Raw genomic sequence first — 15,491 nt, forward strand, 5'->3', positions numbered from 1 at the left:
CCGTCTCTCAGGGAAATTCTTGATAAACTCTTGGCAGTTTGTCTTCAGGTGGAGAAGGGCTTCTGGTATCTTCTCATCCAGAGCATCATGCCTACCTAGGGGCGGGTTGGAAGAGCACCACTGAGATCCAGAAGGATATCACAGAGTAGAATGGCTTTTCTGCTTCTATTTTCTTGTGTTTGTAGAGCTCACGTTTAGGGTTTTGGTTCTGTTTCCAAGCTTAGTGTGTCAGGTAAAAAATGGTAGTTTTTATTGCCTTCTCATGAAGGTACAGGTGGAGATACCACTCTCATCAGGACTACAATAACAGCAGAGGTTTTTCCCATTCTCTCCTTCATTCTTCTGGTCAAACTAAAAGTACAGAGGCTTCTCTCTCATTACAGTTAAAACCAAGATTGCTTTGAAACTTCCAAACAGTTTGTGTTTTTCCAGAAGCTTATGTATCCTGAGGAAGGCAGCTCCACCAGGAGAAACTTAACCATGATGCCACCAGGGAAAGATGCAGCTGGAGCCAGTTACATCCCAGGGGCTCTTACATAAGAAAGACAGTACCTGTTGCAAACAGCTTCATCATTTCAGGTGCATCCACAGGACCTGTCAGGAGGACAGTGGAACAGCAGCAGGCAGCTTTGGGTTGATGTGGGGTCTCGGCACGCCTCCAGCCCTCGCTGTGTGATTTTGTTTAGTAGGTGTCATGCAAAGAAGGGAAAAGCCTGAGAGAGTGTGGAAGGGATGCATAAATGCTTAGAGGCTGCTTCTGTAGCTGTGTGAAGGGAGACTCTTGGAAAATGATGAAAGTGGGCGCTGTTTTCTTCTTAATGGGCTGGAAATGGAGATTGGCATCCTGAGCTGGCAGAGTCACCCTCTTGATAGTGATCTCAAGTTATACAAGAGGAAGAGCCTTAAAGATGCTGATAAAAATGTAAAATTAAAACAGTAAGAATGTATGAGGTTGCAAGCGAAGAGCGATGTAGACGTTATAAACAAGAAAAAACAACACAAACAGATGTATTTTTGCTGCAGCTTTCTGGCAAGTTGAGGCGGGATAAGGTTGCTGTGATCATTGGGAAGCTACACCTGCAGCTGAGGTTAGTGCTTGAGACAGGAGTTCTACAGGTGTGGATGAAAGGGAAAAACATTTATTTTCACTATTTTGTGTGCTAAAACAGCAAACAGACAAACCCAACAAATAGATGTGGTTTTGGGCATTGGTGATTTGGGCAAAGTGATTGGCAGTAACAGCATTGGAGCTCTTATCCACTTGCCTCTGATCTGTCAGCACAACTGCTGGTAAGTGTTTGAACAAGCAGGAGAGATCTCCCTGCACTGCTGAGTTCCTGAGCAGTGGTATTTTTACGCTGTTAGCGCAGAATGCAGTATAAACTTGGTGGTATTTGAAGATCTGCAGCGACGAAGCGTGTGCCTTCCTGGAAGCAGAGTCGAACGAGAAGTCAAATGTTATTTCTGTGGCTCAACCTGTGGTTCTTTCTTCTACTGTTCAGTTGCTGAAGCAATGGTTTAGGTGAGAGCATTTCATCACGAGATACTCTTATATTTGTGAGAAGCTCAGAATCTCTGGCACTCAAAATAGCTCTGTTTCTCCCCCTGACTGAGGTTTCTGGGCAGTCTTTAGGCAGTTCTACTTTAAAACTGTGCCCAAGCACATGCTGTGCTTTTCAGTTGGTGTGTGTGCTGGAGAAGATACTTCACAGTGCTTTGTTAGGTCTGTGCTAACGATTTGTATGAACTGGGGTCTTTAATTCTGTGTGGTTTCAGTTCTCTGGTCAGGTCCTGCACTGTGATTGATCAGCCTTTTCTTTCCTCCCCTGACATGCTGAGCCTTGTCCAAGTGTTAGAACCAGCTTCAGTTGTCTCTGTTTCCTATGATTCTGAGTTAACCCTCTTTTCAGGAAATTAGTGGCTTCCTGTAGGCTATTTGTAGTTGCTGCTGGCCAAGCAAAGTGAGGTGATGTCTATGCAATGAAATATGATGAAGTGTTGAGGAGGATTAGCTTTTTCCTTTTCTAGGGCTGGGATGGCACAGTTGAGCGCGATAGCGGGTTGGGACCAGTGCTGCCTGCAACTTCTGCTCTCCTTCATGTTGCTGCAGTGGGGGCATTGAGCTTTGGTGGAAGATGAGCCAAAACTAAGTGCTTTTGTTCTCCTGATTTATTGGCTACTTTATTCATTTGGAGGTACTGGGGTGGTTTTCATTGTTTTGCTTAGGAAAGCAAAACCAAATGAAACCTGCTGAGAATCCTTGTTTTTGAGGACTGTGTGTGGGGCCAGGGACACGACGGTGCTTTCACTGCGCAGGTCGTCTGCTGTTGCAGGGACCCTTTTTGTGCCCTGGGAACTCACATTGAGCCTCCTCCTTCCTGCTCTGCGTTCAGCCGCATGCTCTGGACAGGAAGCGGTGAAGGCTGAGCGTGTCTCAGGGCTCCACGTGTAATGCACTTGCTCTTGCAAGAATAGGAGCACTGGGCTTAAGGGAAAGCTGAGGTCTCATTGTTGGGGGGGAAAGTGCCCATTTTCAGCTCTTTGCCTACAAGAAGAGGAATTTTAAGACCTCTGTATTAAGGCTTGACCTAATTGTAGCTGCTTGGACATCTGCATGAAGAGGTGAGGATAAAAGAAAGCACTGCAGCTTCTTAATAGAAGAAACACGACACGCTAATAATGTGCGTGGCTTGGCAGCACTAAGAGGAAGTTAGAATAGACGTGAGTACTGGAGACATGGAAATCACTGGGGTGCATTCAGGTTGTTCTGGTGGTCTGCCTGTCTGCCTGCTCTGCTGTGTCCTTTCATTGCTCTTTGGAGGCATTGTTAAGGGGAAAACTCACTGCATTTATCTTATTTACTGGTATTCAAAGCCTATCTGATGCTATTGTCTGTTCCTTCACACGTGAAATCTAATCTCTGCCTCAATTAGCCTTGGTAATAAGGCTTCTGTATGATAAGCGAGTAGACAAATATTAGCGTGTTACCACCAAGGTCTTTATCCTTCACTGAGATACAGTGGCTGAGCTTGAGTGCAGGTTATTTATCCACAGAGAACAAACTTATCTGTGCTCCTGAATTGCCCCTATCATAGAGCAAGCACTCCTGCCCCGAGCCAAGCCAGATTTGGCTGGTCAGCACCGAGAGCCCTTCTGTATCACACGAGTGAAACATTTTTCTGTACGTACAGTATTTCTGGTGCTGCCTACGACGTGTGTGCAGAAAATGCATAAAGAATCCAGTGTTTGCGGGCTGCTCCACGTCAGCCTGAGCTTTCCAGCAGCGTGTCTGAAATATGCACAGCTCGTTCATTCCTGCCTCCACAGCCCAGCAACCTGCTGGGGAGGAGGATGGAGGGGGGCACCAGCAATCTGTTGTCATTGCACATGAAACTCTTGTCCACCCTGCGGCCTGAGCCTGGATATCCCTGAGGCTGAGCACCAGTGAGGTGCAGGTGCTACCAGGGAGCTGGAGGTTGTGATGTGAGTTTTTTTTGGTGTGGGAAAAGAGAGAAATTTGCTTCCAGAGGTGATCCTGCAGCTGTTTGGAGAGAGCCGTGCTGAGGCACAGGTGATTCAGACAGATGAGTTTTCCTCTTTTTCTTGTATACAACTCTTGTCCAAGCTTTATGGCACAGGGCAATCCTTTTCAAAGCAGCACCAGGACTTCCTTTGGAAAGTTCCCTCTTGTTCTCTCTTCCTAACCATTGGAACTCAACCCATGAAGTGATGGTGTTTATTTTGTTCTTTTTTTTTTTTTTTTTTTTTTAACATACTCCCTTGCCAAAACTGCCAACCTCATCAGTTTTACCTTTCTCCTCATTCATGCTTTAAGTGTCCTAGTGCCGTCACTTGGTGATTTGAATACTTCTCTGTTCTGTCAGCTCATGCTGGTGCTTTGCTCAGGATGTGATGCAGGGCTAATGAACCTACTTAACCTCGGAGAGGCGAGAGAACTGAAAGTTTAAGAAAAGTCATGTAGAGATTGGTGAAATCAGTAACCAGATCAGCATGCTGGAGGTGGTTGCTTGGCTTGATGTACAAAGCAGTCATCAGCTTGGGTGATTTGGGGGGAAGTACTTCAGAATTCTTTTAGTATGAATAAAAACAAAAACCTTACATGAATTCCAAGTGCCGGGACCTTTGCCTGGTTTTCTTTTCACCAATGCTTCTGAGGACGTTTGCCCGCAGAACTGGTAGGACTAAAGCTGCCCAGCATCTTCTTGTTCCAGCTTGAGTTGCCTTCTGCCTGCATCATCCACTGTAAAATTGAGCTAGTGATCACTTTGAATCTTTGTTGGGAATCCCTAGAAACGTGCTTAGCTTGTTGGTCTGTAGCTGCCTGGCTTCACAGTGAGCACACCTAGAGGTGTGTTGTCCTCGTTTCTGAATGTGGAACTGTTGAGTGGTCCCAGGAGGTGAGTGGCAGGGGATGCTGCATTCTCTGCAGGAACCCACTGTCCTTGTGGATGTACTTGGCTTGCTCCGGTGTCTCTCATCCACCTGGGTGAAAAAGCAGCTGCTTTCATTTGTCCTAACGAACAAAACCTGACAATCAAGGGTCAGCCTGAAGTGAGATCTCATCCACTGCCCACTGACATGGGGAGCTGCAGCTTGGACCTGCTGGGATCCAGATTATTCAGCAGGGCTGCAAAAAGAGAAGCACAGGCATGTTTTCCATGAGTGCCTTGTCGAAGAAGCCGTTTTGATTTATGTTCTTGCATCCTTGACATGCATACGTCTGAGATGAAAACCAGTTAGATGATGAGGGTCAGGTTGATATGAGCCAAACAGATGCACTTCAAAAAAACCAAAAAGGGCTTCAATGTGAAATTCACTTAGCTCATTTCCTGGTGCCATTACATTACCCTGATGATGGATGTGCTTCAGTTGTGTGATCCCACACTGAACATATTTTTAAACATTTTTTCACGCTTCCTTCTGTTGATCTCATCACATAGCAAAGGTAATGGATATAAGGCAGTTTCATTTCCATGCCGTATGCTCTCTGGGCAGATAATTACAATGCTTATATGTTTTATCTTACTGCACAATATCAGTGCGTTTTCTGGTTTTCAGGTGGTGGAGGCAGGAGGTCCTCAGAGAAGCTTCAAGTGAGATATTTGCTTTTTTCTTGAGTTTTACACCTCCACTTCTCTTTAGGGGAAGGATGGCACTTCAGGCACCAGGATTTCTTTCCCCCCCCCCCCCCCCTTTACTCCACCAATGTGACCTTTCCTTGGCAAACAACTTCTGAGCCTTAATTTTTATGATGGCGATCACTGCAAATAGAGGAACTCATACTGCAGTGTTGTGGTGAGTTTCAAAGATCAGTGCTATCTCAGGAAAAGGCTGGGTCTTCCCTGTGCTGCTAAGGGCATTTGCTGCAGCAAGGCATGGCTGCAGGATTTAATTCAGCTTACAATGGAAAACTTCACATTTTGGGGGGTTGAGGGGATGGTTGAGGCTGCACAGTGCGTGGTTTGTAAAAGATTCCAGAATGACCTTGTAAAATTGCTGTAGTTACCTGGAAATTGAAATTGCAAAACCGATTTATGTGCTTGGAGAAAGCAGGATCTCATTTGGAAGGGATGTGGTTTCTCCTATCTCAGAAGTGGTGCTAGATGCAGGCAGGTTGTCCTCTGGCTGAAGAAGGGACTGATTAGTTTCAAGACGTGATCATTTGAGTAAGCTGATCAAATGTACAGTGTCTGAACAAGCAGTTGGCAAAGTATTGGGAGAAATGGGTGTGCATAGCAGAAGCTGAAAGGAAAAGGGCAGTTCACATCCCAGGGTCTGAGCAATGCGGGCTCTGTCCCAGTCAGGCTGCTCACTGTGCTTTGTTGTTATCTGACCTTTCAGATCCTTGTTACTGAAGCTGGGTTGGTCTTGCATTTAACTGCTTTTAAAAAAAACAGAAAAAAAACGCCTCTGTTTTGGAGGAACACGTTTAACCAGGCAGGAAAAAAAAACGCCAGCCATCATTCTGTTAAAACTTGTGGCTTGTCAAACCTGATTACCCTTTAAAAGTTAGGGTTAATGGTGCTGCCTCTAGTCATGCTGAAGAGGAGTTTCACTGCAGACTTTATTGGAAAGGACTGGGGAAAGTGGCAGATCGATGGGACTTGTGTCAGCCACTGTTTCTGCTGAAGGCAATTAGAATAATCAAACACTAAATGGTTTTCCATGCACGTCAGATGGCAAATGCTGGCAGCTTAAAGATGGTGATGCCCTTAAATTGGTGTGAGGCTCCTGATCCCTCTTTCTGCCTGCAGCTGAGGTGCAGAGAGCAATAATGCTAAGCTGGAAAAAAGGCATTTTCTGTTGAAAGTGACTTCCAGGCTGAGTCCGAGCATGGAAAACATCATCAGCTTTGTTAGGAAAGGTGGAAGTGCTCAGGCCCTTCAGAAAGGCAAGAGCAGTGCATATCGCTTTTCTGAAAAGTCAGCGAAATCTCAGGTTGCTGATCCAAATCTTGGGCTTCATCACTGTGCATGTGGCAGAGGTGGGGTGTCAGAGACAGCATCTCATGGGAGAGGGGCGAAAAAGCTCTGTAATGCCTATTACTTACAAACGGATAGAAGAACTTTTCGTGTTGTCCTTCTTAACTCTCATACTGGTTAAGAAATAACGGGACCTATTTCAGTTCTCCAAACAATGCGAATTAATTAGCGGCAACTTGGCTTTTGCTCGTGCCTTTTCTGCCAGCGCCTTTGTGGTGATAGGAAATGGATGCCTCTTGTTATTCCTGCCCCATTTCTTGGTGTGATGAGCTAAGATGAGTCCTGAAAATCTTAGTGAGGCTGACTCCGTGTCTGCCTTTCCCTGCTGAATTCATTCTTTAAACTCGTAGGAGTAACAGCACACCTGCGCTTTCTTCCTGCATGTCTGAAGGATCGGAGCTGGCAGCCAGCTTTGGGAGCCGCCGTGTCTGACGAGTGCCATGTCTCTGTGCTTCTGATTAGAAGTGAGAGGTAGCATCTGCTCCGCGCCTGACCTGGTGCTGCCACGGCACACAGAGCAGCCGCAGGAGAAAGCACGGCTTGCTGCCTGTTGCCGGCACTGCTGTCCTAATGCTTCCAATTCTGCCAGGGTAATGGTGTGCAAGTAATCGGGGAGATAAACCCACCCCATGGATTAAATCTGCTGATTTTTGTTTTATCTTATTGCTGGGTCACCCCTCCATCCCCTCCTCCCTGTTTTATAATGAACTCGCCGTGCCTCCCGGCCAGAAAATCGAACTAATGTTGTTTACTTGTCTTTTTAAATACTTGTTATTGGATTTCGCCGACCTCTTTCTCTGGTGGAGAGCTCTCTTGGCCTCCTGCCAGTTGAATGATTGGTCGTAATCTGGAACCGTTTGGTTCAATTGGTTTATGTAAATACTCAGGTCCTCCTCACCTAATGTCTGTGTGCATAGGTGAAGGTGCCGGCTCTGCAGATGTCGTTGGGTGGGTGAGTATTGCAAAACGGATCCCTCGAGTATGAGAAATGTATAGCTGGAGTTATTTGGCTGAGAGTTTAACATGCTGAATGCGAATCTAGGTGACTTAGTTGAGGAAAATAAGTAGCCTCGCATCTGTAAGATCTTTTAAGGCATTTTTGCACTGAGGTCTGGTGATGCTGGGGAGAGAGCTGTGCAAAAAGTATGGCTTCTCTTTCCGGACCAGCGTTTAACTGTCGTAGCTGAGGTTCTGACATCAAGGAAAATTCTTTTTGTTTCTAGGTGGTGATGGAATGCCGCTTACATCTGGTTAGCATGGAGTACCTGTGGTTCCCTTCTCAGTTGTCCTTCTTGTAAATAAAAGGTGGCCATGCAGCCAGCTGTGTTACTTGAGCCTGGCTTTTCCTGCCATCAGCATCGCGTTTCGGGTTCTTCAGATAACGTGCTGTTGACCTCTGTTGCATCCGGTCCCCTTCCAAGGGCACGGTGCAGAGTGGTGGCACGTTGCTGTGTTTGCTCAGGGGTTTGCACAAGGCTCGGGAAACCAGCTTGGGGAATATGCATTGTGGTTTTTGGTTGCTTTTGTGGGCTTGGTTTTGGGGGTCAGAAAACAAGTTTTATGAGTAATTTAGAAATTTGTGGGTACTATCTGGTTGCTCTCTGCTTATAGAAGTCCTAATAATCAGAAAGGTAAGGTCAGCAAACTTAAAGGAATGTGTTTATACGCAGTTGTTAATTCAACAAATCTGCAGTAGTCTTTTACTTACTGGTGTAAGTAATTACGTATGTTTGACAGCTGAAAGTAACAGTTGGTTGATGATTTAGAAACATTCAAAACCAAAACATCCTGGGGGAAGCTTTGGATCCATTGCAAATATCAAAGAAAAGTGATCTGCAAGGTGGAAGAGAGCTTTGTCCTGCGTTTGGCACCCCCAGAGCAGCTAACAGTGCGGGATAAGCGCGATTATCCACCGACTGCAATTAGGACAAATGCCGCCGCCGAAGCGGCTTTGGGAGCCACTGGGCGGTAAATGCAGGAGCAGATGTCCAAGGAGCCCTTCTGCAGAGCTCGCTGAGCACAGCTCTTTGTCCCCGTGGTGTTTCTGCTCAGATAATCTGCTATTCTGCCATCTTTGAGATTCAGATACTCTTCTGTTGCTGCCTCGTCTAATTTCTGAAGTCACCTGAGAATGTTTGACCTTTCATGGTGCAGGCTGCATGAGCCGTGTGCTCTGTTTTCCATTTGCTTTAATGTCCTTTTTGAGGATAGATCAGGTCAGAATTTCATGTTCCTGGCTGAGGATGAATCTGTTCAGTTACTGGATAGGGTGCGGTGGGGTGGAAAAGCGTGTCTTCTGCTGTGGTTTTTAGTGTTGCTAATGAAAAAATATTCCTTCCAATGGAAAGAAGTAGTTGTTACCCTCCCACTTCCCTTGCGCCCTCTTATTCTGGATGAAAAATTGCCTTCTGAAGACCAGGATGACACGTGGAAGCTTAAAGCAGTCAGGCTGGGAGGAGAAAGCGAATAGTTTGTGCTGGTTTCAATTGAATCCGCTTGGTTCAATTTGTGCCTACTGAAGCATGGAAACTCCATTGCCAACTTGTGAATATTGCTATTTTTTGTTGCTTGATCTTTAGAGAAATCAGATCTCCAGCTTCCGCGTGAGAGAGAAGGGCTTTTTCAGTTGCTCTTATTTTTCAGAGAACACGGTGAGACTGAGGCCGTTACCTCCATCAGATTCATTCTTACCTTGTGGGACTTTGTGATTTTTCCAGAACCCAGAACGTACTTCTGAATTTTATTTATTAAATAGCTGCATTCCACTGCTGGCATCACTTACGCTTAGGCCCAGCTTGGCCATTTAAGGCAAACGCTGATCTCCAAGTGCAGAGATGAAGTTACGAGCTGAGCCACGGCACTGTTTGTGGCTGTTGCCCAGAAGGAGAAGGTCCGGATGCTTTCTTCCTAATGTCTCTTGGTGATGTATCATTAGCAAAAGGTGTGTGAATGCCAGTAAACCTCCCAGTCTGGAATAAGCCAGAGGGCTTGCGTCCTAAAGTACACATTTTACGATGGCTGTGTCACAACCTGTGCTGTAGGTACTTGATCATTTGTGGCTTTTCTCATTGAGAAGGTGATTTCTATCACGGTGCTTCACTGGTGGATGCATCAGTTCCCCGGTACCAGTCCTGCTGAATTCCTGCAGCCTATCTTTTCCATCTCAGAAAGCAGTAACTCGATAACCTTGAGGGGAGGCCGACCTGCAGCTCGACCAGGCCTTGGAGTTCCCGTTGCAAGTTCCACTCCTCGCTTGGCCGCGGGTTTGCCTTGCAGAGCTGGCGGTGTTTTGTTTGGATGGCGTGGCTGATCTCCGTCAGGCCATCCACAGCACTTGGCCTCTCAAAACAAACACCACGCACATGTCGGAATTTTTCCTTTTCCTGCTCTTTTTTTTTTTTTTTTTTTTTTAACAATAAAGTCTTTTTCTGTGATGTTCTGATGCCTTGGTTTTAACCAAACAAATCAGCAGTGAGCCTTAGTATGTCCTATCTTGCTGAGAGTAACAACCTAGCTAATTAAAACTCTGAATTATATGAGCCTTTTCTGTGGGCTCGCAGGGTGGCTGACCTCATCAGGATTCTGCAGTTTCTGAGCAGAGCCCTGGTTGGCCAAATGTGGATCGATGCAGGGTTATTTTGGAGATGGTGAGAGCAGCGGGATCAGTGCAGTGCTTGTTCCTGTCTGTTATCTGCAGCAGCAGCTGTGTGCTGGCTGCTTGGTGACATCTCTAGGTGTGTTTTTGATCACAAGGCTCATTTCTGTTTTCTTGTTCCCTAACAGCTTTTGCTGTCTCTTAGCTTGCTGTGCCTCAGCACCAACGAGTTAATCTGCTGTCTGCTGGCATCGCCCGGAGTGTGCACGCTTGGAGGAGCCTGTCTTCTCATGCATTAGTCTGTTACATCCATTTCTCAACAAGCAACTGTATTTTCACTCTGTATGAAAATACAAGCAGCAGAGGTGGAAACTTTCGCAGTGCTGCCATCACCGGTGTGCCTCTGTTTGTTAAAAGTAGCACTAATTCCCCGAAATAGCTGCAAAAGGCAGATGTTATGCATTATTACATAGTTGGCTATCTCCCCTCTTTTATTCTTCCTTTAGATATTCATGTTCTCAAAGAATTCCAAAGCTTGTGTTCTCAGGTGTCTGACAGTAACTATTTTTAGTGAAGCTGTTGTCTATAATTCAAGGTATTTTCAGTATTTGTGTTGGGAGAAGGTTTTGTTTTTAGTTTCATGTTCCCGTGCATTCACAATACTCATCTTCACATTCAAAAGACACTCTCATGTTATGGCACTTCAGTGACAGCCTAATTCTGAGATTGAGTACATTGTTGTGTGGTTAGCTGAAATACAGCAATCTATCTGTGCCCCGGCTTTGTAAATTATCATCATCTGTGGGATGAGTATTTTTTTTCCTGGATGTGGCCTTTAGAGGCAGAACTCGGGTTTTTCATGTATTAGTTGCTGTATTAGTCTTGTTAAAAACATGATTCACCCTGCTTGTTTGTTTTGAGCTAACGGAGCAGATCTGGCAGTTTAATATTCCTTCTCCTGACAGCATGTTTCTGAATGCTTTACTTCTAAAATATGAATGCAGTGCTTCTAAAAGTTATGCATGTTGGTGGTGGTGAGGAAGGAGGAGGACTTGGAGGACCTCGTTTGATGTCCCACTCTCTCTGCTTTGTTTGGTTAAGATTGGATGATGTGGTAGTGTTAAAAAAATAGCAACTTATTTTCCTCTTGGTTCTTACACTGTAGCTGCTGGCTGCCATGCACTGAGCTGCTGAGCTCCAGGATGGGACGGATGTGCTGGGACAACGTGTGGTGCTCTCTCTTGCATAATGCAAAACTTCAGTCCAGCCAGGGGCAGCTGCTTGTCTTCTGGCGAGGCTGCGGTTATTGCTGCCGAGGGCTGACTTTCATTTGCTGCAGTAGAGATTATCGTCTATTGGGAAATGATTTCATTGGCAGATTGTGGATGGGAAGGTGGAACAAGCAGAAGTGGCAATAGGAAGGCAGAGGCCGGGCGCTCAGCAGTGAGCTCTGGGCTGCCTCCATTCCCAGTGCAATGGAAATGCATTGGAGGAGATTTGGAGGATTTGGAAAGAACCTGGATGGATGGTGTCCAAGCCTTGTTGATTTGTATTTCGGAAGTGAAAGTTAGAGCAGAAGAAATTGCTGCTTGGAAATGACATTTGCAAGAGTGCTTGGAGAAGAGAGAAAATAAATGTGGTGGCTGCTGGGATTTGCTGATGGCTTAAGCTGAAGGTCTTTGGTGCCTCAGCGCCCATGGCTCAAATCAGAGACAGATGGAACAGAAAAGGCGTTTTTGTGTGCTTTGTTTTTTTTTTTTAAAGCTCTATATATTTAAACTGCTGTTTATTAGAAGGTGTATTTTACCTAAAATGTTTCCAAACCAAACAAACAAAAATCATGGCGTATACTCAATGAGAGCTGCACTTTAGTTCCAATCTTGGAGTGTGCATTAGCAGGATGTATTCCATCAGCAGGAGAGTTGGAGGTGTCTCCTTTGCTGAAGAGCAAGCTGAGGGTTTCTGCATTGATGAGTCTCTGGGAGTAATTTTTGTGCAGTGAAGTAAAATTGAGTTAGGAAGGCTGGAGTATTTTATTGGAATAAGGCTGATAGCTAAAAAGAGTTTCCCGTGAAGAAGTTGTAAAACCATCCCCTTTTCAGCATTGGTTGCAGTCCTTCATGTTCTGCAACGTGAGGGATGAGACCATCAGTCATGAAGTTTCTCCAGCACTGATGCACTTAATCTTGGCTCTGAGGTCAGGTTGTGTTACCTCCTGCCAGGTAACATCAACGCCCTTAAGATCTTCCAGGGAAGAGAAAACCAAACACCCTGTTCCTCAAGCTATTGCAGTGGTGCTGTTCAAGAATGGTAAATTATTTCTTGAGACCAGCATATAGAAATCTGCTTTTTTTTTCTTTTTCTTTTTTTTTTTCTTTTTTTCCCTGCCATTTATTTCAGTAATCTTGTGAAATGTTCTAATGCAGTGTTGCAGTGACATTTAGCTACTAGTGTAATAGGAACAGGGATGTCTGCAGCTCAGTCAGGGGCTCAGAGCCCTGCCCAGCTTGGCCTTCAGTGTCTCCAGGGATGGGGGAAGGAATAGGAAGATGCTGTGTTTGTAGTTCATAGTTGTTCAGCAAATAATTCTGGGATCTGTGATGGCTGTGTTAAAGGGGAGCATTAGCATGATTCTTTTGATTTTATCCTTTATTTTTTATTGGCTACACTTTCTAGCCCCTGATGTATTTTGGGTTTTCTGCTTCTGAAGACCAGACCCGCTCTGTCTTTTCATTTGTGATTGCTCTAATTTAAATTTACAAGATAAACTGTAGGATTACACAGAAAACTAACTAAAAGGCTATTGACTTTCATAAGCTAGGAAGCTCTGCGGAAGAAGGACCCAGGGAGCAGTTGCAGAGCATGGTGCCCAATGCTGGCTCAGTCAGCAGAGCTTCCAGTGCTGATGCTCACGTGCTAAGTACCCAGCACTTTGTGTCCTTACTCACTCTGATGTGATTTCCTAAATGAAGCAGAGGAAGGGGAGCGTGGTGAGTATCAGCCGGAAGGTGCTAACTGCTGGGTGTGTGCCATGAGAAAGCAGCCTATTTTAGAGCATGGAATTTCAGGAGCACTGTAGCATTTCCAGGAACCAGGCTGCAGTGACTCAGTTTAGGAACCGAAGAAAGAGGAACAGCTGCGGCCGATGGTGACATGCTTTGTTTGCACCACACTTCTCGCCTCCCAGCATCATGCAGAAAGCCTGTGACGGAAGAAGAGATGGAAATCACTTCTCTCATTCAGTTTCCTCCATCACAAGACCTCAGCATGCCTTCCTGAGGGCCCTTTTTGCTCCGTGTTAGCGGGCCTTCATCTCTGCCTACTGCAGCTTCTCCAGTGAGCGAGGCAGGAACCCTGCAGACAAGAGCTTCATTCACAGCGTGGCTGTGATTAATTCCTTGAACACTGATTCATTCTCTGCACAGAAGGTGCTTTGACCTTAAGGGGAAGAGTAAGTGATTGTGATATTATTCATGCCTTAAGTCAGCTCCCTGTTCACAGGAGCCATTTTCAACGGCCTGTAGGAACTGTTTTGCAACGGTTTTTCCTGTGATTTTTTTTTATTTTTTCCCCTTTTTGTTTTGTCTTAGATAAAAGTTCTGCTGCAGCCCAACAGATTTCCATGCAGTACGTCAGTAAGAGGGTGGTTAAGGGGTAGCAGTGTCCTAGCCCTGCTTGCAGCTGCTGGGAGAGGGGATGTTGAGCAGCATTCATAGCTCTTGGACCGCAGCGGAATAGCAAAACCTCAAAATGTGGGGTAATTCCAGGCTTTGGAATCATCTGCTGAGGTATTTGGTGTATCCGCAGGCCTCTTAAATAGGAAGAATTGTAAGATTCTAGCATGATAAACAGAGTGCACCTCAGAAAGAGAAGAAAGGCCTACATTGCACAGCAAGGCAAGTGCTGCTGTCGTGGTGAGGCTGCCATGCAACAAGCTGGAGTGTGGGTCTGGATGTTTAGGGCATAGTCAAGATGCTGATAGAAGTGATGAACGACAGTATAAAACTAAGGAAAAACAAGGCTGAGATGACATCTCTCCATCTTCACATCCATGGAAAAGCCAACAAGCTTAGGGGAACTTATGAAGTGTTCTCATCCTACTTCAGGTTACACTCATCCTGGGCAACTGAGTCTTTGGGAACTGGTTACATGGTTTCAGCTGTGTATCCACAGCTTCTTATTTCCTATTCCGGGCAGTTACTGAGGGGCTCTGTGTACTCTGACTCCAAAGGTGTGGTGGTGGGGCTGACCTCTAATTGTAGAGATACTTTCACTGCCTTCCCCTCTCCCCTTACCAGAGGGATGGTGCTTAGCACTGGATGAGCACATGCTTTTTTTTCTATCACAAGAAGAAGAGGAAAACCAGGATAAGCAAAGAGAAAGGCCATTAAAAGAGGAGGATTAGCATTGTGCCAATGTCTGAATGAACCGGTTTGTTAAACTTCATGCAGTAATCACATTCTGGGTGACTGAAACCTTGCACATTTGTATAGATATTTTTGTTCATAAATTAAGGAAATTACCCTTATCTTTCTCCTCCCTGTGCAAGGAGACACTTGGCATCATGGTGGGCTCTTCTGCCTTTCCTGAACACCATAGTTTTGACGGTATCAGCTGTCACAGCTGTGTCAGTCCAGTACCAGCTCGCTGTTGGGGGCTGCTCTGTCTTCCTTCTGCTGCTGCCAAAGAGAAGTTCAGAGAGCTCCTATGCCAGTAAGTTCAGATTGAGCAGTGCATCCCGTTTCAATTGGCTGTCTCAGATTAAGATGTCTGCTTGAGGAGTTTCTATTGCACGTGGTCTGTGTTCTGGTGCAGGGGTGCAGCTCGAACAGCCAAGGCTTTGCAGTTGTCTCAGGGTTAGGAAGGGGAAGCAAGTTACTCTGTTTTTATAGTTACTCCTCAGCGTTACTGTAAATGAATTTTGCTTCCAGAACTGCCCCTCTAGCAGCCTCAGCACTGACACTGCTCTCTTCTCTTTCCAGTCCTCCAGTATTTGGCAAGTCCTGGCCATGATTTCAAGCTTTAGCTGTCTCGGATTATTTATAGCGGGTACTGATGCTTCCAGTGGACAGCTTATTTTGGCCTTTTGCCACGTGCTGCTTACATTGTCCCTGAAAAGGAAAACACTGAGACATGTCTTTCTGTGCAGAAAAGCAGGAAATAGCACAACTGAAGGCCTGCACTTGTGCTCTTTGTGGTGATACTTGATCACAGAGGCTCCGGGCTCCTTTTCTCCCCATTTTTTGGACTTTCCCAAAGGTAATGCAACCATTCTCATTCATGCAATGTTGCTTATAGAATAAAACTTGCTTCAGAATGTGCTCCTCGATACAAAAGCACTCCCAGTATACTGCTGTATATCTGTTTCCTTTAAGAAAGTATGCTTGCTACCA

General features: G+C 45.5%; 1 protein-coding gene across 15 annotated transcripts in view; it reads left to right on the forward strand.

The window, feature by feature from the left end:
• MYO9A (myosin IXA) overlaps window positions 1-15,491 on the forward strand; it is a 156,537-nt gene that overhangs the window by 9,656 nt on the left and 131,390 nt on the right. For 2 of the 15 annotated variants that reach the window (XM_085515944.1, XM_085515945.1), the window contains exon 2: window positions 15,081-15,357. The exons of 12 other annotated variants lie outside the window; for them this stretch is intronic. The gene's annotated coding sequence lies outside the window, so the exon portion shown is untranslated. Of the gene's footprint in view, window positions 1-7,030; window positions 7,456-15,080; window positions 15,358-15,491 lie in introns of those variants that run through there. One more of the 15 variants, XM_085515946.1, reaches the window with a different exon arrangement.

Source organism: Coturnix japonica, chromosome 14, assembly GCF_054131305.1.
Source record: "Coturnix japonica strain WE chromosome 14, WE-NBRP24, whole genome shotgun sequence".
In the NCBI taxonomy this organism is placed as follows: Eukaryota; Metazoa; Chordata; class Aves; order Galliformes; family Phasianidae; genus Coturnix; species Coturnix japonica.